This window comes from Aythya marila (genome assembly GCF_965140915.1).
Source record: "Aythya marila genome assembly, chromosome: Z".
NCBI classification, from domain to species: Eukaryota; Metazoa; Chordata; class Aves; order Anseriformes; family Anatidae; genus Aythya; species Aythya marila.
This window is the reverse complement of record NC_139080.1, coordinates 69270304-69292705: the sequence shown is the minus strand read 5'-3', so window position 1 is coordinate 69292705 and position 22402 is coordinate 69270304.

Genomic DNA, 22402 nt, shown 5'->3' with positions numbered 1-22402 from the left:
ATGATCAGCGAAGGGGCGTGGAGGTACCCAGGCAGGTGCCTCCGTCCAAAAGTGGGCAAAGTTCTCAGGTACCGACCCTGAAGCAATCTGAGGACAGGATCCAAAACGAAATGTGTATCTGGAGCAAGCCACAAAGTCTGGCAGACCAGATGAGCCAGAGGCAAGAGAAGCCTCTTGGCATGCACCTCCCTCCAAAATGGGCCAAAGATCTCGGGTCCCTAGCTAGCCTGCAGGGCTCTGCGGACGGAATGCACAGGTCACTGTGTCCCTAGAAGAGGCCAAGAATCTGGAGCAAGTATGCCTGGGAGGAGGAACGGGTAGCTACTGGGCATGCACGTACTTCCCAATTGGGCCAAAATCGTGCTAGACACCCCGTACGGCTATGCTGCTTTTGCCAGTTTTCATGCAGCTACCAGAATCTTTCCCCAGTACAATGTGGTGGAGGCAAAGGTAGCTAGCGCGGATGGAGCAAGTTGCAAAGTAGCCACACTTCTGTGTTCCCTAGCCGTGAGGGATCTGAGTTTAGGATGCAGAAAGCAAAACTTTCTCTTGGAGGAAATCAAATGTTTTGCAGAAGCATGCCGAGGTGAGAAGGCAAGGGTAGCTACCAGGCATACACTTCCCTGGAAACTTGGCCGCACTTGTGCTGTCGCTACCCTGAAGGGCTTTGCAGGTGGTACCCACAGCTAAATGTCTCTCAGGCCGAATCCCAAGAATTTCTGGATGCTTAGAAGCTTTCCTGGAGGTAGCTAGCAGGCATGCAGCTACGTCGAAAGCAGGGCCAATATTGTGAGAGACCTAATGCAGACGGCTCTTCAGCTGGTATTGACAAGCAGTCCTGAATTTGGAGCTGGCCCAGAACTGTTTCCAAACATGATCAGCGAAGGGGCGTGGAGGTACCCAGGCAGGTGCCTCCGTCCAAAAGTGGGCAAAGTTCTCAGGTACCGACCCTGAAGCAATCTGAGGACAGGATCCAAAACGAAATGTGTATCTGGAGCAAGCCACAAAGTCTGGCAGACCAGATGAGCCAGAGGCAAGAGAAGCCTCTTGGCATGCACCTCCCTCCAAAATGGGCCAAAGATCTCGGGTCCCTAGCTAGCCTGCAGGGCTCTGCGGACGGAATGCACAGGTCACTGTGTCCCTAGAAGAGGCCAAGAATCTGGAGCAAGTATGCCTGGGAGGAGGAACGGGTAGCTACTGGGCATGCACGTACTTCCCAATTGGGCCAAAATCGTGCTAGACACCCCGTACGGCTATGCTGCTTTTGCCAGTTTTCATGCAGCTACCAGAATCTTTCCCCAGTACAATGTGGTGGAGGCAAAGGTAGCTAGCGCGGATGGAGCAAGTTGCAAAGTAGCCACACTTCTGTGTTCCCTAGCCGTGAGGGATCTGAGTTTAGGATGCAGAAAGCAAAACTTTCTCTTGGAGGAAATCAAATGTTTTGCAGAAGCATGCCGAGGTGAGAAGGCAAGGGTAGCTACCAGGCATACACTTCCCTGGAAACTTGGCCGCACTTGTGCTGTCGCTACCCTGAAGGGCTTTGCAGCTGGTACCCACAGCTAAATGTCTCTCAGGCCGAATCCCAAGAATTTCTGGATGCTTAGAAGCTTTCCTGGAGGTAGCTAGCAGGCATGCAGCTACGTCGAAAGCAGGGCCAATATTGTGAGAGACCTAATGCAGACGGCTCTTCAGCTGGTATTGACAAGCAGTCCTGAATTTGGAGCTGGCCCAGAACTGTTTCCAAACATGATCAGCGAAGGGGCGTGGAGGTACCCAGGCAGGTGCCTCCGTCCAAAAGTGGGCAAAGTTCTCAGGTACCGACCCTGAAGCAATCTGAGGACAGGATCCAAAACGAAATGTGTATCTGGAGCAAGCCACAAAGTCTGGCAGACCAGATGAGCCAGAGGCAAGAGAAGCCTCTTGGCATGCACCTCCCTCCAAAATGGGCCAAAGATCTCGGGTCCGTAGCTAGCCTGCAGGGCTCTGCGGACGGAATGCACAGGTCACTGTGTCCCTAGAAGAGGCCAAGAATCTGGAGCAAGTATGCCTGGGAGGAGGAACGGGTAGCTACTGGGCATGCACGTACTTCCCAATTGGGCCAAAATCGTGCTAGACACCCCGTACGGCTATGCTGCTTTTGCCAGTTTTCATGCAGCTACCAGAATCTTTCCCCAGTACAATGTGGTGGAGGCAAAGGTAGCTAGCGCGGATGGAGCAAGTTGCAAAGTAGCCACACTTCTGTGTTCCCTAGCCGTGAGGGATCTGAGTTTAGGATGCAGAAAGCAAAACTTTCTCTTGGAGGAAATCAAATGTTTTGCAGAAGCATGCCGAGGTGAGAAGGCAAGGGTAGCTACCAGGCATACACTTCCCTGGAAACTTGGCCGCACTTGTGCTGTCGCTACCCTGAAGGGCTTTGCAGGTGGTACCCACAGCTAAATGTCTCTCAGGCCGAATCCCAAGAATTTCTGGATGCTTAGAAGCTTTCCTGGAGGTAGCTAGCAGGCATGCAGCTACGTCGAAAGCAGGGCCAATATTGTGAGAGACCTAATGCAGACGGCTCTTCAGCTGGTATTGACAAGCAGTCCTGAATTTGGAGCTGGCCCAGAACTGTTTCCAAACATGATCAGCGAAGGGGCGTGGAGGTACCCAGGCAGGTGCCTCCGTCCAAAAGTGGGCAAAGTTCTCAGGTACCGACCCTGAAGCAATCTGAGGACAGGATCCAAAACGAAATGTGTATGTGCAGCTAGCCACAAAGTTTGGCAGACCAGATGAGCCAGAGGCAAGAGAAGCCTCTTGGCATGCACCTCCCTCCAAAATGGGCCAAAGATCTCGGGTCCCTAGCTAGCCTGCAGGGCTCTGCGGACGGAATGCACAGGTCACTGTGTCCCTAGAAGAGGCCAAGAATCTGGAGCAAGTATGCCTGGGAGGAGGAACGGGTAGCTACTGGGCATGCACGTACTTCCCAATTGGGCCAAAATCGTGCTAGACACCCCGTACGGCTATGCTGCTTTTGCCAGTTTTCATGCAGCTACCAGAATCTTTCCCCAGTACAATGTGGTGGAGGCAAAGGTAGCTAGCGCGGATGGAGCAAGTTGCAAAGTAGCCACACTTCTGTGTTCCCTAGCCGTGAGGGATCTGAGTTTAGGATGCAGAAAGCAAAACTTTCTCTTGGAGGAAATCAAATGTTTTGCAGAAGCATGCCGAGGTGAGAAGGCAAGGGTAGCTACCAGGCATACACTTCCCTGGAAACTTGGCCGCACTTGTGCTGTCGCTACCCTGAAGGGCTTTGCAGCTGGTACCCACAGCTAAATGTCTCTCAGGCCGAATCCCAAGAATTTCTGGATGCTTAGAAGCTTTCCTGGAGGTAGCTAGCAGGCATGCAGCTACGTCGAAAGCAGGGCCAATATTGTGAGAGACCTAATGCAGACGGCTCTTCAGCTGGTATTGACAAGCAGTCCTGAATTTGGAGCTGGCCCAGAACTGTTTCCAAACATGATCAGCGAAGGGGCGTGGAGGTACCCAGGCAGGTGCCTCCGTCCAAAAGTGGGCAAAGTTCTCAGGTACCGACCCTGAAGCAATCTGAGGACAGGATCCAAAACGAAATGTGTATGTGCAGCTAGCCACAAAGTTTGGCAGACCAGATGAGCCAGAGGCAAGAGAAGCCTCTTGGCATGCACCTCCCTCCAAAATGGGCCAAAGATCTCGGGTCCCTAGCTAGCCTGCAGGGCTCTGCGGACGGAATGCACAGGTCACTGTGTCCCTAGAAGAGGCCAAGAATCTGGAGCAAGTATGCCTGGGAGGAGGAACGGGTAGCTACTGGGCATGCACGTACTTCCCAGTTGGGCCAAAATTGTACTAGACACCCCGTACGGCTATGCTGCTTTTGCCAGTTTTCATGCAGCTACCAGAATCTTTCCCCAGTACAATGTGGTGGAGGCAAAGGTAGCTAGCGCGGATGGAGCAAGTTGCAAAGTAGCCACACTTCTGTGTTCCCTAGCCGTGAGGGATCTGAGTTTAGGATGCAGAAAGCAAAACTTTCTCTTGGAGGAAATCAAATGTTTTGCAGAAGCATGCCGAGGTGAGAAGGCAAGGGTAGCTACCAGGCATACACTTCCCTGGAAACTTGGCCGCACTTGTGCTGTCGCTACCCTGAAGGGCTTTGCAGCTGGTACCCACAGCTAAATGTCTCTCAGGCCGAATCCCAAGAATTTCTGGATGCTTAGAAGCTTTCCTGGAGGTAGCTAGCAGGCATGCAGCTACGTCGAAAGCAGGGCCAATATTGTGAGAGACCTAATGCAGACGGCTCTTCAGCTGGTATTGACAAGCAGTCCTGAATTTGGAGCTGGCCCAGAACTGTTTCCAAACATGATCAGCGAAGGGTCGTGGAGGTACCCAGGCAGGTGCCTCCGTCCAAAAGTGGGCAAAGTTCTCAGGTACCGACCCTGAAGCAATCTGAGGACAGGATCCAAAACGAAATGTGTATCTGGAGCAAGCCACAAAGTCTGGCAGACCAGATGAGCCAGAGGCAAGAGAAGCCTCTTGGCATGCACCTCCCTCCAAAATGGGCCAAAGATCTCGGGTCCCTAGCTAGCCTGCAGGGCTCTGCGGACGGAATGCACAGGTCACTGTGTCCCTAGAAGAGGCCAAGAATCTGGAGCAAGTATGCCTGGGAGGAGGAACGGGTAGCTACTGGGCATGCACGTACTTCCCAATTGGGCCAAAATCGTGCTAGACACCCCGTACGGCTATGCTGCTTTTGCCAGTTTTCATGCAGCTACCAGAATCTTTCCCCAGTACAATGTGGTGGAGGCAAAGGTAGCTAGCGCGGATGGAGCAAGTTGCAAAGTAGCCACACTTCTGTGTTCCCTAGCCGTGAGGGATCTGAGTTTAGGATGCAGAAAGCAAAACTTTCTCTTGGAGGAAATCAAATGTTTTGCAGAAGCATGCCGAGGTGAGAAGGCAAGGGTAGCTACCAGGCATACACTTCCCTGGAAACTTGGCCGCACTTGTGCTGTCGCTACCCTGAAGGGCTTTGCAGGTGGTACCCACAGCTAAATGTCTCTCAGGCCGAATCCCAAGAATTTCTGGATGCTTAGAAGCTTTCCTGGAGGTAGCTAGCAGGCATGCAGCTACGTCGAAAGCAGGGCCAATATTGTGAGAGACCTAATGCAGACGGCTCTTCAGCTGGTATTGACAAGCAGTCCTGAATTTGGAGCTGGCCCAGAACTGTTTCCAAACATGATCAGCGAAGGGGCGTGGAGGTACCCAGGCAGGTGCCTCCGTCCAAAAGTGGGCAAAGTTCTCAGGTACCGACCCTGAAGCAATCTGAGGACAGGATCCAAAACGAAATGTGTATCTGGAGCAAGCCACAAAGTCTGGCAGACCAGATGAGCCAGAGGCAAGAGAAGCCTCTTGGCATGCACCTCCCTCCAAAATGGGCCAAAGATCTCGGGTCCCTATCTAGCCTGCAGGGCTCTGCGGACGGAATGCACAGGTCACTGTGTCCCTAGAAGAGGCCAAGAATCTGGAGCAAGTATGCCTGGGAGGAGGAACGGGTAGCTACTGGGCATGCACGTACTTCCCAATTGGGCCAAAATCGTGCTAGACACCCCGTACGGCTATGCTGCTTTTGCCAGTTTTCATGCAGCTACCAGAATCTTTCCCCAGTACAATGTGGTGGAGGCAAAGGTAGCTAGCGCGGATGGAGCAAGTTGCAAAGTAGCCACACTTCTGTGTTCCCTAGCCGTGAGGGATCTGAGTTTAGGATGCAGAAAGCAAAACTTTCTCTTGGAGGAAATCAAATGTTTTGCAGAAGCATGCCGAGGTGAGAAGGCAAGGGTAGCTACCAGGCATACACTTCCCTGGAAACTTGGCCGCACTTGTGCTGTCGCTACCCTGAAGGGCTTTGCAGCTGGTACCCACAGCTAAATGTCTCTCAGGCCGAATCCCAAGAATTTCTGGATGCTTAGAAGCTTTCCTGGAGGTAGCTAGCAGGCATGCAGCTACGTCGAAAGCAGGGCCAATATTGTGAGAGACCTAATGCAGACGGCTCTTCAGCTGGTATTGACAAGCAGTCCTGAATTTGGAGCTGGCCCAGAACTGTTTCCAAACATGATCAGCGAAGGGGCGTGGAGGTACCCAGGCAGGTGCCTCCGTCCAAAAGTGGGCAAAGTTCTCAGGTACCGACCCTGAAGCAATCTGAGGACAGGATCCAAAACGAAATGTGTATCTGGAGCAAGCCACAAAGTCTGGCAGACCAGATGAGCCAGAGGCAAGAGAAGCCTCTTGGCATGCACCTCCCTCCAAAATGGGCCAAAGATCTCGGGTCCCTAGCTAGCCTGCAGGGCTCTGCGGACGGAATGCACAGGTCACTGTGTCCCTAGAAGAGGCCAAGAATCTGGAGCAAGTATGCCTGGGAGGAGGAACGGGTAGCTACTGGGCATGCACGTACTTCCCAATTGGGCCAAAATCGTGCTAGACACCCCGTACGGCTATGCTGCTTTTGCCAGTTTTCATGCAGCTACCAGAATCTTTCCCCAGTACAATGTGGTGGAGGCAAAGGTAGCTAGCGCGGATGGAGCAAGTTGCAAAGTAGCCACACTTCTGTGTTCCCTAGCCGTGAGGGATCTGAGTTTAGGATGCAGAAAGCAAAACTTTCTCTTGGAGGAAATCAAATGTTTTGCAGAAGCATGCCGAGGTGAGAAGGCAAGGGTAGCTACCAGGCATACACTTCCCTGGAAACTTGGCCGCACTTGTGCTGTCGCTACCCTGAAGGGCTTTGCAGGTGGTACCCACAGCTAAATGTCTCTCAGGCCGAATCCCAAGAATTTCTGGATGCTTAGAAGCTTTCCTGGAGGTAGCTAGCAGGCATGCAGCTACGTCGAAAGCAGGGCCAATATTGTGAGAGACCTAATGCAGACGGCTCTTCAGCTGGTATTGACAAGCAGTCCTGAATTTGGAGCTGGCCCAGAACTGTTTCCAAACATGATCAGCGAAGGGGCGTGGAGGTACCCAGGCAGGTGCCTCCGTCCAAAAGTGGGCAAAGTTCTCAGGTACCGACCCTGAAGCAATCTGAGGACAGGATCCAAAACGAAATGTGTATCTGGAGCAAGCCACAAAGTCTGGCAGACCAGATGAGCCAGAGGCAAGAGAAGCCTCTTGGCATGCACCTCCCTCCAAAATGGGCCAAAGATCTCGGGTCCCTAGCTAGCCTGCAGGGCTCTGCGGACGGAATGCACAGGTCACTGTGTCCCTAGAAGAGGCCAAGAATCTGGAGCAAGTATGCCTGGGAGGAGGAACGGGTAGCTACTGGGCATGCACGTACTTCCCAATTGGGCCAAAATCGTGCTAGACACCCCGTACGGCTATGCTGCTTTTGCCAGTTTTCATGCAGCTACCAGAATCTTTCCCCAGTACAATGTGGTGGAGGCAAAGGTAGCTAGCGCGGATGGAGCAAGTTGCAAAGTAGCCACACTTCTGTGTTCCCTAGCCGTGAGGGATCTGAGTTTAGGATGCAGAAAGCAAAACTTTCTCTTGGAGGAAATCAAATGTTTTGCAGAAGCATGCCGAGGTGAGAAGGCAAGGGTAGCTACCAGGCATACACTTCCCTGGAAACTTGGCCGCACTTGTGCTGTCGCTACCCTGAAGGGCTTTGCAGCTGGTACCCACAGCTAAATGTCTCTCAGGCCGAATCCCAAGAATTTCTGGATGCTTAGAAGCTTTCCTGGAGGTAGCTAGCAGGCATGCAGCTACGTCGAAAGCAGGGCCAATATTGTGAGAGACCTAATGCAGACGGCTCTTCAGCTGGTATTGACAAGCAGTCCTGAATTTGGAGCTGGCCCAGAACTGTTTCCAAACATGATCAGCGAAGGGGCGTGGAGGTACCCAGGCAGGTGCCTCCGTCCAAAAGTGGGCAAAGTTCTCAGGTACCGACCCTGAAGCAATCTGAGGACAGGATCCAAAACGAAATGTGTATCTGGAGCAAGCCACAAAGTCTGGCAGACCAGATGAGCCAGAGGCAAGAGAAGCCTCTTGGCATGCACCTCCCTCCAAAATGGGCCAAAGATCTCGGGTCCCTAGCTAGCCTGCAGGGCTCTGCGGACGGAATGCACAGGTCACTGTGTCCCTAGAAGAGGCCAAGAATCTGGAGCAAGTATGCCTGGGAGGAGGAACGGGTAGCTACTGGGCATGCACGTACTTCCCAATTGGGCCAAAATCGTGCTAGACACCCCGTACGGCTATGCTGCTTTTGCCAGTTTTCATGCAGCTACCAGAATCTTTCCCCAGTACAATGTGGTGGAGGCAAAGGTAGCTAGCGCGGATGGAGCAAGTTGCAAAGTAGCCACACTTCTGTGTTCCCTAGCCGTGAGGGATCTGAGTTTAGGATGCAGAAAGCAAAACTTTCTCTTGGAGGAAATCAAATGTTTTGCAGAAGCATGCCGAGGTGAGAAGGCAAGGGTAGCTACCAGGCATACACTTCCCTGGAAACTTGGCCGCACTTGTGCTGTCGCTACCCTGAAGGGCTTTGCAGCTGGTACCCACAGCTAAATGTCTCTCAGGCGGAATCCCAAGAATTTCTGGATGCTTAGAAGCTTTCCTGGAGGTAGCTAGCAGGCATGCAGCTACGTCGAAAGCAGGGCCAATATTGTGAGAGACCTAATGCAGACGGCTCTTCAGCTGGTATTGACAAGCAGTCCTGAATTTGGAGCTGGCCCAGAACTGTTTCCAAACATGATCAGCGAAGGGGCGTGGAGGTACCCAGGCAGGTGCCTCCGTCCAAAAGTGGGCAAAGTTCTCAGGTACCGACCCTGAAGCAATCTGAGGACAGGATCCAAAACGAAATGTGTATCTGGAGCAAGCCACAAAGTCTGGCAGACCAGATGAGCCAGAGGCAAGAGAAGCCTCTTGGCATGCACCTCCCTCCAAAATGGGCCAAAGATCTCGGGTCCCTATCTAGCCTGCAGGGCTCTGCGGACGGAATGCACAGGTCACTGTGTCCCTAGAAGAGGCCAAGAATCTGGAGCAAGTATGCCTGGGAGGAGGAACGGGTAGCTACTGGGCATGCACGTACTTCCCAATTGGGCCAAAATCGTGCTAGACACCCCGTATGGCTATGCTGCTTTTGCCAGTTTTCATGCAGCTACCAGAATCTTTCCCCAGTACAATGTGGTGGAGGCAAAGGTAGCTAGCGCGGATGGAGCAAGTTGCAAAGTAGCCACACTTCTGTGTTCCCTAGCCGTGAGGGATCTGAGTTTAGGATGCAGAAAGCAAAACTTTCTCTTGGAGGAAATCAAATGTTTTGCAGAAGCATGCCGAGGTGAGAAGGCAAGGGTAGCTACCAGGCATACACTTCCCTGGAAACTTGGCCGCACTTGTGCTGTCGCTACCCTGAAGGGCTTTGCAGCTGGTACCCACAGCTAAATGTCTCTCAGGCCGAATCCCAAGAATTTCTGGATGCTTAGAAGCTTTCCTGGAGGTAGCTAGCAGGCATGCAGCTACGTCGAAAGCAGGGCCAATATTGTGAGAGACCTAATGCAGACGGCTCTTCAGCTGGTATTGACAAGCAGTCCTGAATTTGGAGCTGGCCCAGAACTGTTTCCAAACATGATCAGCGAAGGGGCGTGGAGGTACCCAGGCAGGTGCCTCCGTCCAAAAGTGGGCAAAGTTCTCAGGTACCGACCCTGAAGCAATCTGAGGACAGGATCCAAAACGAAATGTGTATCTGGAGCAAGCCACAAAGTCTGGCAGACCAGATGAGCCAGAGGCAAGAGAAGCCTCTTGGCATGCACCTCCCTCCAAAATGGGCCAAAGATCTCGGGTCCCTAGCTAGCCTGCAGGGCTCTGCGGACGGAATGCACAGGTCACTGTGTCCCTAGAAGAGGCCAAGAATCTGGAGCAAGTATGCCTGGGAGGAGGAACGGGTAGCTACTGGGCATGCACGTACTTCCCAATTGGGCCAAAATCGTGCTAGACACCCCGTACGGCTATGCTGCTTTTGCCAGTTTTCATGCAGCTACCAGAATCTTTCCCCAGTACAATGTGGTGGAGGCAAAGGTAGCTAGCGCGGATGGAGCAAGTTGCAAAGTAGCCACACTTCTGTGTTCCCTAGCCGTGAGGGATCTGAGTTTAGGATGCAGAAAGCAAAACTTTCTCTTGGAGGAAATCAAATGTTTTGCAGAAGCATGCCGAGGTGAGAAGGCAAGGGTAGCTACCAGGCATACACTTCCCTGGAAACTTGGCCGCACTTGTGCTGTCGCTACCCTGAAGGGCTTTGCAGCTGGTACCCACAGCTAAATGTCTCTCAGGCCGAATCCCAAGAATTTCTGGATGCTTAGAAGCTTTCCTGGAGGTAGCTAGCAGGCATGCAGCTACGTCGAAAGCAGGGCCAATATTGTGAGAGACCTAATGCAGACGGCTCTTCAGCTGGTATTGACAAGCAGTCCTGAATTTGGAGCTGGCCCAGAACTGTTTCCAAACATGATCAGCGAAGGGGCGTGGAGGTACCCAGGCAGGTGCCTCCGTCCAAAAGTGGGCAAAGTTCTCAGGTACCGACCCTGAAGCAATCTGAGGACAGGATCCAAAACGAAATGTGTATCTGGAGCAAGCCACAAAGTCTGGCAGACCAGATGAGCCAGAGGCAAGAGAAGCCTCTTGGCATGCACCTCCCTCCAAAATGGGCCAAAGATCTCGGGTCCCTAGCTAGCCTGCAGGGCTCTGCGGACGGAATGCACAGGTCACTGTGTCCCTAGAAGAGGCCAAGAATCTGGAGCAAGTATGCCTGGGAGGAGGAACGGGTAGCTACTGGGCATGCACGTACTTCCCAATTGGGCCAAAATCGTGCTAGACACCCCGTACGGCTATGCTGCTTTTGCCAGTTTTCATGCAGCTACCAGAATCTTTCCCCAGTACAATGTGGTGGAGGCAAAGGTAGCTAGCGCGGATGGAGCAAGTTGCAAAGTAGCCACACTTCTGTGTTCCCTAGCCGTGAGGGATCTGAGTTTAGGATGCAGAAAGCAAAACTTTCTCTTGGAGGAAATCAAATGTTTTGCAGAAGCATGCCGAGGTGAGAAGGCAAGGGTAGCTACCAGGCATACACTTCCCTGGAAACTTGGCCGCACTTGTGCTGTCGCTACCCTGAAGGGCTTTGCAGGTGGTACCCACAGCTAAATGTCTCTCAGGCCGAATCCCAAGAATTTCTGGATGCTTAGAAGCTTTCCTGGAGGTAGCTAGCAGGCATGCAGCTACGTCGAAAGCAGGGCCAATATTGTGAGAGACCTAATGCAGACGGCTCTTCAGCTGGTATTGACAAGCAGTCCTGAATTTGGAGCTGGCCCAGAACTGTTTCCAAACATGATCAGCGAAGGGGCGTGGAGGTACCCAGGCAGGTGCCTCCGTCCAAAAGTGGGCAAAGTTCTCAGGTACCGACCCTGAAGCAATCTGAGGACAGGATCCAAAACGAAATGTGTATCTGGAGCAAGCCACAAAGTCTGGCAGACCAGATGAGCCAGAGGCAAGAGAAGCCTCTTGGCATGCACCTCCCTCCAAAATGGGCCAAAGATCTCGGGTCCGTAGCTAGCCTGCAGGGCTCTGCGGACGGAATGCACAGGTCACTGTGTCCCTAGAAGAGGCCAAGAATCTGGAGCAAGTATGCCTGGGAGGAGGAACGGGTAGCTACTGGGCATGCACGTACTTCCCAATTGGGCCAAAATCGTGCTAGACACCCCGTACGGCTATGCTGCTTTTGCCAGTTTTCATGCAGCTACCAGAATCTTTCCCCAGTACAATGTGGTGGAGGCAAAGGTAGCTAGCGCGGATGGAGCAAGTTGCAAAGTAGCCACACTTCTGTGTTCCCTAGCCGTGAGGGATCTGAGTTTAGGATGCAGAAAGCAAAACTTTCTCTTGGAGGAAATCAAATGTTTTGCAGAAGCATGCCGAGGTGAGAAGGCAAGGGTAGCTACCAGGCATACACTTCCCTGGAAACTTGGCCGCACTTGTGCTGTCGCTACCCTGAAGGGCTTTGCAGCTGGTACCCACAGCTAAATGTCTCTCAGGCGGAATCCCAAGAATTTCTGGATGCTTAGAAGCTTTCCTGGAGGTAGCTAGCAGGCATGCAGCTACGTCGAAAGCAGGGCCAATATTGTGAGAGACCTAATGCAGACGGCTCTTCAGCTGGTATTGACAAGCAGTCCTGAATTTGGAGCTGGCCCAGAACTGTTTCCAAACATGATCAGCGAAGGGGCGTGGAGGTACCCAGGCAGGTGCCTCCGTCCAAAAGTGGGCAAAGTTCTCAGGTACCGACCCTGAAGCAATCTGAGGACAGGATCCAAAACGAAATGTGTATCTGGAGCAAGCCACAAAGTCTGGCAGACCAGATGAGCCAGAGGCAAGAGAAGCCTCTTGGCATGCACCTCCCTCCATAATGGGCCAAAGATCTCGGGTCCCTAGCTAGCCTGCAGGGCTCTGCGGACGGAATGCACAGGTCACTGTGTCCCTAGAAGAGGCCAAGAATCTGGAGCAAGTATGCCTGGGAGGAGGAACGGGTAGCTACTGGGCATGCACGTACTTCCCAATTGGGCCAAAATCGTGCTAGACACCCCGTACGGCTATGCTGCTTTTGCCAGTTTTCATGCAGCTACCAGAATCTTTCCCCAGTACAATGTGGTGGAGGCAAAGGTAGCTAGCGCGGATGGAGCAAGTTGCAAAGTAGCCACACTTCTGTGTTCCCTAGCCGTGAGGGATCTGAGTTTAGGATGCAGAAAGCAAAACTTTCTCTTGGAGGAAATCAAATGTTTTGCAGAAGCATGCCGAGGTGAGAAGGCAAGGGTAGCTACCAGGCATACACTTCCCTGGAAACTTGGCCGCACTTGTGCTGTCGCTACCCTGAAGGGCTTTGCAGGTGGTACCCACAGCTAAATGTCTCTCAGGCCGAATCCCAAGAATTTCTGGATGCTTAGAAGCTTTCCTGGAGGTAGCTAGCAGGCATGCAGCTACGTCGAAAGCAGGGCCAATATTGTGAGAGACCTAATGCAGACGGCTCTTCAGCTGGTATTGACAAGCAGTCCTGAATTTGGAGCTGGCCCAGAACTGTTTCCAAACATGATCAGCGAAGGGGCGTGGAGGTACCCAGGCAGGTGCCTCCGTCCAAAAGTGGGCAAAGTTCTCAGGTACCGACCCTCAAGCAATCTGAGGACAGGATCCAAAACGAAATGTGTATCTGGAGCAAGCCACAAAGTCTGGCAGACCAGATGAGCCAGAGGCAAGAGAAGCCTCTTGGCATGCACCTCCCTCCAAAATGGGCCAAAGATCTCGGGTCCCTAGCTAGCCTGCAGGGCTCTGCGGACGGAATGCACAGGTCACTGTGTCCCTAGAAGAGGCCAAGAATCTGGAGCAAGTATGCCTGGGAGGAGGAACGGGTAGCTACTGGGCATGCACGTACTTCCCAATTGGGCCAAAATCGTGCTAGACACCCCGTACGGCTATGCTGCTTTTGCCAGTTTTCATGCAGCTACCAGAATCTTTCCCCAGTACAATGTGGTGGAGGCAAAGGTAGCTAGCGCGGATGGAGCAAGTTGCAAAGTAGCCAAACTTCTGTGTTCCCTAGCCGTGAGGGATCTGAGTTTAGGATGCAGAAAGCAAAACTTTCTCTTGGAGGAAATCAAATGTTTTGCAGAAGCATGCCGAGGTGAGAAGGCAAGGGTAGCTACCAGGCATACACTTCCCTGGAAACTTGGCCGCACTTGTGCTGTCGCTACCCTGAAGGGCTTTGCAGCTGGTACCCACAGCTAAATGTCTCTCAGGCGGAATCCCAAGAATTTCTGGATGCTTAGAAGCTTTCCTGGAGGTAGCTAGCAGGCATGCAGCTACGTCCAAAGCAGGGCCAATATTGTGAGAGACCTAATGCAGACGGCTCTTCAGCTGGTATTGACAAGCAGTCCTGAATTTGGAGCTGGCCCAGAACTGTTTCCAAACATGATCAGCGAAGGGGCGTGGAGGTACCCAGGCAGGTGCCTCCGTCCAAAAGTGGGCAAAGTTCTCAGGTACCGACCCTGAAGCAATCTGAGGACAGGATCCAAAACGAAATGTGTATCTGGAGCAAGCCACAAAGTCTGGCAGACCAGATGAGCCAGAGGCAAGAGAAGCCTCTTGGCATGCACCTCCCTCCATAATGGGCCAAAGATCTCGGGTCCCTAGCTAGCCTGCAGGGCTCTGCGGACGGAATGCACAGGTCACTGTGTCCCTAGAAGAGGCCAAGAATCTGGAGCAAGTATGCCTGGGAGGAGGAACGGGTAGCTACTGGGCATGTACGTACTTCCCAATTGGGCCAAAATCGTGCTAGACACCCCGTACGGCTATGCTGCTTTTGCCAGTTTTCATGCAGCTACCAGAATCTTTCCCCAGTACAATGTGGTGGAGGCAAAGGTAGCTAGCGCGGATGGAGCAAGTTGCAAAGTAGCCACACTTCTGTGTTCCCTAGCCGTGAGGGATCTGAGTTTAGGATGCAGAAAGCAAAACTTTCTCTTGGAGGAAATCAAATGTTTTGCAGAAGCATGCCGAGGTGAGAAGGCAAGGGTAGCTACCAGGCATACACTTCCCTGGAAACTTGGCCGCACTTGTGCTGTCGCTACCCTGAAGGGCTTTGCAGCTGGTACCCACAGCTAAATGTCTCTCAGGCCGAATCCCAAGAATTTCTGGATGCTTAGAAGCTTTCCTGGAGGTAGCTAGCAGGCATGCAGCTACGTCGAAAGCAGGGCCAATATTGTGAGAGACCTAATGCAGACGGCTCTTCAGCTGGTATTGACAAGCAGTCCTGAATTTGGAGCTGGCCCAGAACTGTTTCCAAACATGATCAGCGAAGGGGCGTGGAGGTACCCAGGCAGGTGCCTCCGTCCAAAAGTGGGCAAAGTTCTCAGGTACCGACCCTGAAGCAATCTGAGGACAGGATCCAAAACGAAATGTGTATCTGGAGCAAGCCACAAAGTTTGGCAGACCAGATGAGCCAGAGGCAAGAGAAGCCTCTTGGCATGCACCTCCCTCCAAAATGGGCCAAAGATCTCGGGTCCGTAGCTAGCCTGCAGGGCTCTGCGGACGGAATGCACAGGTCACTGTGTCCCTAGAAGAGGCCAAGAATCTGGAGCAAGTATGCCTGGGAGGAGGAACGGGTAGCTACTGGGCATGCACGTACTTCCCAATTGGGCCAAAATCGTGCTAGACACCCCGTACGGCTATGCTGCTTTTGCCAGTTTTCATGCAGCTACCAGAATCTTTCCCCAGTACAATGTGGTGGAGGCAAAGGTAGCTAGCGCGGATGGAGCAAGTTGCAAAGTAGCCACACTTCTGTGTTCCCTAGCCGTGAGGGATCTGAGTTTAGGATGCAGAAAGCAAAACTTTCTCTTGGAGGAAATCAAATGTTTTGCAGAAGCATGCCGAGGTGAGAAGGCAAGGGTAGCTACCAGGCATACACTTCCCTGGAAACTTGGCCGCACTTGTGCTGTCGCTACCCTGAAGGGCTTTGCAGCTGGTACCCACAGCTAAATGTCTCTCAGGCCGAATCCCAAGAATTTCTGGATGCTTAGAAGCTTTCCTGGAGGTAGCTAGCAGGCATGCAGCTACGTCGAAAGCAGGGCCAATATTGTGAGAGACCTAATGCAGACGGCTCTTCAGCTGGTATTGACAAGCAGTCCTGAATTTGGAGCTGGCCCAGAACTGTTTCCAAACATGATCAGCGAAGGGGCGTGGAGGTACCCAGGCAGGTGCCTCCGTCCAAAAGTGGGCAAAGTTCTCAGGTACCGACCCTGAAGCAATCTGAGGACAGGATCCAAAACGAAATGTGTATCTGGAGCAAGCCACAAAGTCTGGCAGACCAGATGAGCCAGAGGCAAGAGAAGCCTCTTGGCATGCACCTCCCTCCAAAATGGGCCAAAGATCTCGGGTCCCTAGCTAGCCTGCAGGGCTCTGCGGACGGAATGCACAGGTCACTGTGTCCCTAGAAGAGGCCAAGAATCTGGAGCAAGTATGCCTGGGAGGAGGAACGGGTAGCTACTGGGCATGCACGTACTTCCCAATTGGGCCAAAATCGTGCTAGACACCCCGTACGGCTATGCTGCTTTTGCCAGTTTTCATGCAGCTACCAGAATCTTTCCCCAGTACAATGTGGTGGAGGCAAAGGTAGCTAGCGCGGATGGAGCAAGTTGCAAAGTAGCCACACTTCTGTGTTCCCTAGCCGTGAGGGATCTGAGTTTAGGATGCAGAAAGCAAAACTTTCTCTTGGAGGAAATCAAATGTTTTGCAGAAGCATGCCGAGGTGAGAAGGCAAGGGTAGCTACCAGGCATACACTTCCCTGGAAACTTGGCCGCACTTGTGCTGTCGCTACCCTGAAGGGCTTTGCAGCTGGTACCCACAGCTAAATGTCTCTCAGGCCGAATCCCAAGAATTTCTGGATGCTTAGAAGCTTTCCTGGAGGTAGCTATCAGGCATGCAGCTACGTCGAAAGCAGGGCCAATATTGTGAGAGACCTAATGCAGACGGCTCTTCAGCTGGTATTGACAAGCAGTCCTGAATTTGGAGCTGGCCCAGAACTGTTTCCAAACATGATCAGCGAAGGGTCGTGGAGGTACCCAGGCAGGTGCCTCCGTCCAAAAGTGGGCAAAGTTCTCAGGTACCGACCCTGAAGCAATCTGAGGACAGGATCCAAAACGAAATGTGTATCTGGAGCAAGCCACAAAGTCTGGCAGACCAGATGAGCCAGAGGCAAGAGAAGCCTCTTGGCATGCACCTCCCTCCATAATGGGCCAAAGATCTCGGGTCCGTAGCTAGCCTGCAGGGCTCTGCGGACGGAATGCACAGGTCACTGTGTCCCTAGAAGAGGCCAAGAATCTGGAGCAAGTATGCCTGGGAGGAGGAACGGGTAGCTACTGGGCATGCACGTACTTCCCAGTTGGGCCAAAATCGTGCTAGACACCCCGTACGGCTATGCTGCTTTTGCCAGTTTTCATGCAGCTACCAGAATCTTTCCCCAGTACAATGTGGTGGAGGCAAAGGTAGCTAGCGCGGATGGAGCAAGTTGCAAAGTAGCCACACTTCTGTGTTCCCTAGCCGTGAGGGATCTGAGTTTAGGATGCAGAAAGCAAAACTTTCTCTTGGAGGAAATCAAATGTTTTGCAGAAGCATGCCGAGGTGAGAAGGCAAGGGTAGCTACCAGGCATACACTTCCCTGGAAACTTGGCCGCACTTGTGCTGTCGCTACCCTGAAGGGCTTTGCAGGTGGTACCCACAGCTAAATGTCTCTCAGGCCGAATCCCAAGAATTTCTGGATGCTTAGAAGCTTTCCTGGAGGTAGCTAGCAGGCATGCAGCTACGTCGAAAGCAGGGCCAATATTGTGAGAGACCTAATGCAGACGGCTCTTCAGCTGGTATTGACAAGCAGTCCTGAATTTGGAGCTGGCCCAGAACTGTTTCCAAACATGATCAGCGAAGGGGCGTGGAGGTACCCAGGCAGGTGCCTCCGTCCAAAAGTGGGCAAAGTTCTCAGGTACCGACCCTGAAGCAATCTGAGGACAGGATCCAAAACGAAATGTGTATCTGGAGCAAGCCACAAAGTCTGGCAGACCAGATGAGCCAGAGGCAAGAGAAGCCTCTTGGCATGCACCTCCCTCCAAAATGGGCCAAAGATCTCGGGTCCCTAGCTAGCCTGCAGGGCTCTGCGGACGGAATGCACAGGTCACTGTGTCCCTAGAAGAGGCCAAGAATCTGGAGCAAGTATGCCTGGGAGGAGGAACGGGTAGCTACTGGGCATGCACGTACTTCCCAATTGGGCCAAAATCGTGCTAGACACCCCGTACGGCTATGCTGCTTTTGCCAGTTTTCATGCAGCTACCAGAATCTTTCCCCAGTACAATGTGGTGGAGGCAAAGGTAGCTAGCGCGGATGGAGCAAGTTGCAAAGTAGCCACACTTCTGTGTTCCCTAGCCGTGAGGGATCTGAGTTTAGGATGCAGAAAGCAAAACTTTCTCTTGGAGGAAATCAAATGTTTTGCAGAAGCATGCCGAGGTGAGAAGGCAAGGGTAGCTACCAGGCATACACTTCCCTGGAAACTTGGCCGCACTTGTGCTGTCGCTACCCTGAAGGGCTTTGCAGCTGGTACCCACAGCTAAATGTCTCTCAGGCGGAATCCCAAGAATTTCTGGATGCTTAGAAGCTTTCCTGGAGGTAGCTAGCAGGCATGCAGCTACGTCGAAAGCAGGGCCAATATTGTGAGAGACCTAATGCAGACGGCTCTTCAGCTGGTATTGACAAGCAGTCCTGAATTTGGAGCTGGCCCAGAACTGTTTCCAAACATGATCAGCGAAGGGTCGTGGAGGTACCCAGGCAGGTGCCTCCGTCCAAAAGTGGGCAAAGTTCTCAGGTACCGACCCTGAAGCAATCTGAGGACAGGATCCAAAACGAAATGTGTATCTGGAGCAAGCCACAAAGTCTGGCAGACCAGATGAGCCAGAGGCAAGAGAAGCCTCTTGGCATGCACCTCCCTCCATAATGGGCCAAAGATCTCGGGTCCCTAGCTAGCCTGCAGGGCTCTGCGGACGGAATGCACAGGTCACTGTGTCCCTAGAAGAGGCCAAGAATCTGGAGCAAGTATGCCTGGGAGGAGGAACGGGTAGCTACTGGGCATGCACGTACTTCCAAATTGGGCCAAAATCGTGCTAGACACCCCGTACGGCTATGCTGCTTTTGCCAGTTTTCATGCAGCTACCAGAATCTTTCCCCAGTACAATGTGGTGGAGGCAAAGGTAGCTAGCGCGGATGGAGCAAGTTGCAAAGTAGCCACACTTCTGTGTTCCCTAGCCGTGAGGGATCTGAGTTTAGGATGCAGAAAGCAAAACTTTCTCTTGGAGGAAATCAAATGTTTTGCAGAAGCATGCCGAGGTGAGAAGGCAAGGGTAGCTACCAGGCATACACTTCCCTGGAAACTTGGCCGCACTTGTGCTGTCGCTACCCTGAAGGGCTTTGCAGGTGGTACCCACAGCTAAATGTCTCTCAGGCGGAATCCCAAGAATTTCTGGATGCTTAGAAGCTTTCCTGGAGGTAGCTAGCAGGCATGCAGCTACGTCGAAAGCAGGGCCAATATTGTGAGAGACCTAATGCAGACGGCTCTTCAGCTGGTATTGACAAGCAGTCCTGAATTTGGAGCTGGCCCAGAACTGTTTCCAAACATGATCAGCGAAGGGTCATGGAGGTACCCAGGCAGGTGCCTCCGTCCAAAAGTGGGCAAAGTTCTCAGGTACCGACCCTGAAGCAATCTGAGGACAGGATCCAAAACGAAATGTGTATGTGCAGCTAGCCACAAAGTTTGGCAGACCAGATGAGCCAGAGGCAAGAGAAGCCTCTTGGCATGCACCTCCCTCCAAAATGGGCCAAAGATCTCGGGTCCCTAGCAAGCCTGCAGGGCTCTGCGGACGGAATGCACAGGTCACTGTGTCCCTAGAAGAGGCCAAGAATCTGGAGCAAGTATGCCTGGGAGGAGGAACGGGTAGCTACTGGGCATGCACGTACTTCCCAGTTGGGCCAAAATTGTACTAGACACCCCGTACGGCTATGCTGCTTTTGCCAGTTTTCATGCAGCTACCAGAATCTTTCCCCAGTACAATGTGGTGGAGGCAAAGGTAGCTAGCGCGGATGGAGCAAGTTGCAAAGTAGCCACACTTCTGTGTTCCCTAGCCGTGAGGGATCTGAGTTTAGGATGCAGAAAGCAAAACTTTCTCTTGGAGGAAATCAAATGTTTTGCAGAAGCATGCCGAGGTGAGAAGGCAAGGGTAGCTACCAGGCATACACTTCCCTGGAAACTTGGCCGCACTTGTGCTGTCGCTACCCTGAAGGGCTTTGCAGCTGGTACCCACAGCTAAATGTCTCTCAGGCGGAATCCCAAGAATTTCTGGATGCTTAGAAGCTTTCCTGGAGGTAGCTAGCAGGCATGCAGCTACGTCGAAAGCAGGGCCAATATTGTGAGAGACCTAATGCAGACGGCTCTTCAGCTGGTATTGACAAGCAGTCCTGAATTTGGAGCTGGCCCAGAACTGTTTCCAAACATGATCAGCGAAGGGGCGTGGAGGTACCCAGGCAGGTGCCTCCGTGCAAAAGTGGGCAAAGTTCTCAGGTACCGACCCTGAAGCAATCTGAGGACAGGATCCAAAACGAAATGTGTATCTGGAGCAAGCCACAAAGTCTGGCAGACCAGATGAGCCAGAGGCAAGAGAAGCCTCTTGGCATGCACCTCCCTCCAAAACGGGCCAAAGATCTCGGGTCCCTAGCTAGCCTGCAGGGCTCTGCGGACGGAATGCACAGGTCACTGTGTCCCTAGAAGAGGCCAAGAATCTGGAGCAAGTATGCCTGGGAGGAGGAACGGGTAGCTACTGGGCATGCACGTACTTCCCAATTGGGCCAAAATCGTGCTAGACACCCCGTACGGCTATGCTGCTTTTGCCAGTTTTCATGCAGCTACCAGAATCTTTCCCCAGTACAATGTGGTGGAGGCAAAGGTAGCTAGCGCGGATGGAGCAAGTTGCAAAGTAGCCACACTTCTGTGTTCCCTAGCCGTGAGGGATCTGAGTTTAGGATGCAGAAAGCAAAACTTTCTCTTGGAGGAAATCAAATGTTTTGCAGAAGCATGCCGAGGTGAGAAGGCAAGGGTAGCTACCAGGCATACACTTCCCTGGAAACTTGGCCGCACTTGTGCTGTCGCTACCCTGAAGGGCTTTGCAGCTGGTACCCACAGCTAAATGTCTCTCAGGCGGAATCCCAAGAATTTCTGGATGCTTAGAAGCTTTCCTGGAGGTAGCTAGCAGGCATGCAGCTACGTCGAAAGCAGGGCCAATATTGTGAGAGACCTAATGCAGACGGCTCTTCAGCTGGTATTGACAAGCAGTCCTGAATTTGGAGCTGGCCCAGAACTGTTTCCAAACATGATCAGCGAAGGGTCATGGAGGTACCCAGGCAGGTGCCTCCGTCCAAAAGTGGGCAAAGTTCTCAGGTACCGACCCTGAAGCAATCTGAGGACAGGATCCAAAACGAAATGTGTATGTGCAGCTAGCCACAAAGTTTGGCAGACCAGATGAGCCAGAGGCAAGAGAAGCCTCTTGGCATGCACCTCCCTCCAAAATGGGCCAAAGATCTCGGGTCCCTAGCTAGCCTGCAGGGCTCTGCGGATGGAATGCACAGGTCACTGTGTCCCTAGAAGAGGCCAAGAATCTGGAGCAAGTATGCCTGGGAGGAGGAACGGGTAGCTACTGGGCATGCACGTACTTCCCAGTTGGGCCAAAATTGTACTAGACACCCCGTACGGCTATGCTGCTTTTGCCAGTTTTCATGCAGCTACCAGAATCTTTCCCCAGTACAATGTGGTGGAGGCAAAGGTAGCTAGCGCGGATGGAGCAAGTTGCAAAGTAGCCACACTTCTGTGTTCCCTAGCCGTGAGGGATCTGAGTTTAGGATGCAGAAAGCAAAACTTTCTCTTGGAGGAAATCAAATGTTTTGCAGAAGCATGCCGAGGTGAGAAGGCAAGGGTAGCTACCAGGCATACACTTCCCTGGAAACTTGGCCGCACTTGTGCTGTCGCTACCCTGAAGGGCTTTGCAGCTGGTACCCACAGCTAAATGTCTCTCAGGCCGAATCCCAAGAATTTCTGGATGCTTAGAAGCTTTCCTGGAGGTAGCTAGCAGGCATGCAGCTACGTCGAAAGCAGGACCAATATTGTGAGAGACCTAATGCAGACGGCTCTTCAGCTGGTATTGACAAGCAGTCCTGAATTTGGAGCTGGCCCAGAACTGTTTCCAAACATGATCAGCGAAGGGGCGTGGAGGTACCCAGGCAGGTGCCTCCGTCCAAAAGTGGGCAAAGTTCTCAGGTACCGACCCTGAAGCAATCTGAGGACAGGATCCAAAACGAAATGTGTATCTGGAGCAAGCCACAAAGTCTGGCAGACCAGATGAGCCAGAGGCAAGAGAAGCCTCTTGGCATGCACCTCCCTCCATAATGGGCCAAAGATCTCGGGTCCGTAGCTAGCCTGCAGGGCTCTGCGGACGGAATGCACAGGTCACTGTGTCCCTAGAAGAGGCCAAGAATCTGGAGCAAGTATGCCTGGGAGGAGGAACGGGTAGCTACTGGGCATGCATGTACTTCCCAATTGGGCCAAAATCGTGCTAGACACCCCGTACGGCTATGCTGCTTTTGCCAGTTTTCATGCAGCTACCAGAATCTTTCCCCAGTACAATGTGGTGGAGGCAAAGGTAGCTAGCGCGGATGGAGCAAGTTGCAAAGTAGCCACACTTCTGTGTTCCCTAGCCGTGAGGGATCTGAGTTTAGGATGCAGAAAGCAAAACTTTCTCTTGGAGGAAATCAAATGTTTTGCAGAAG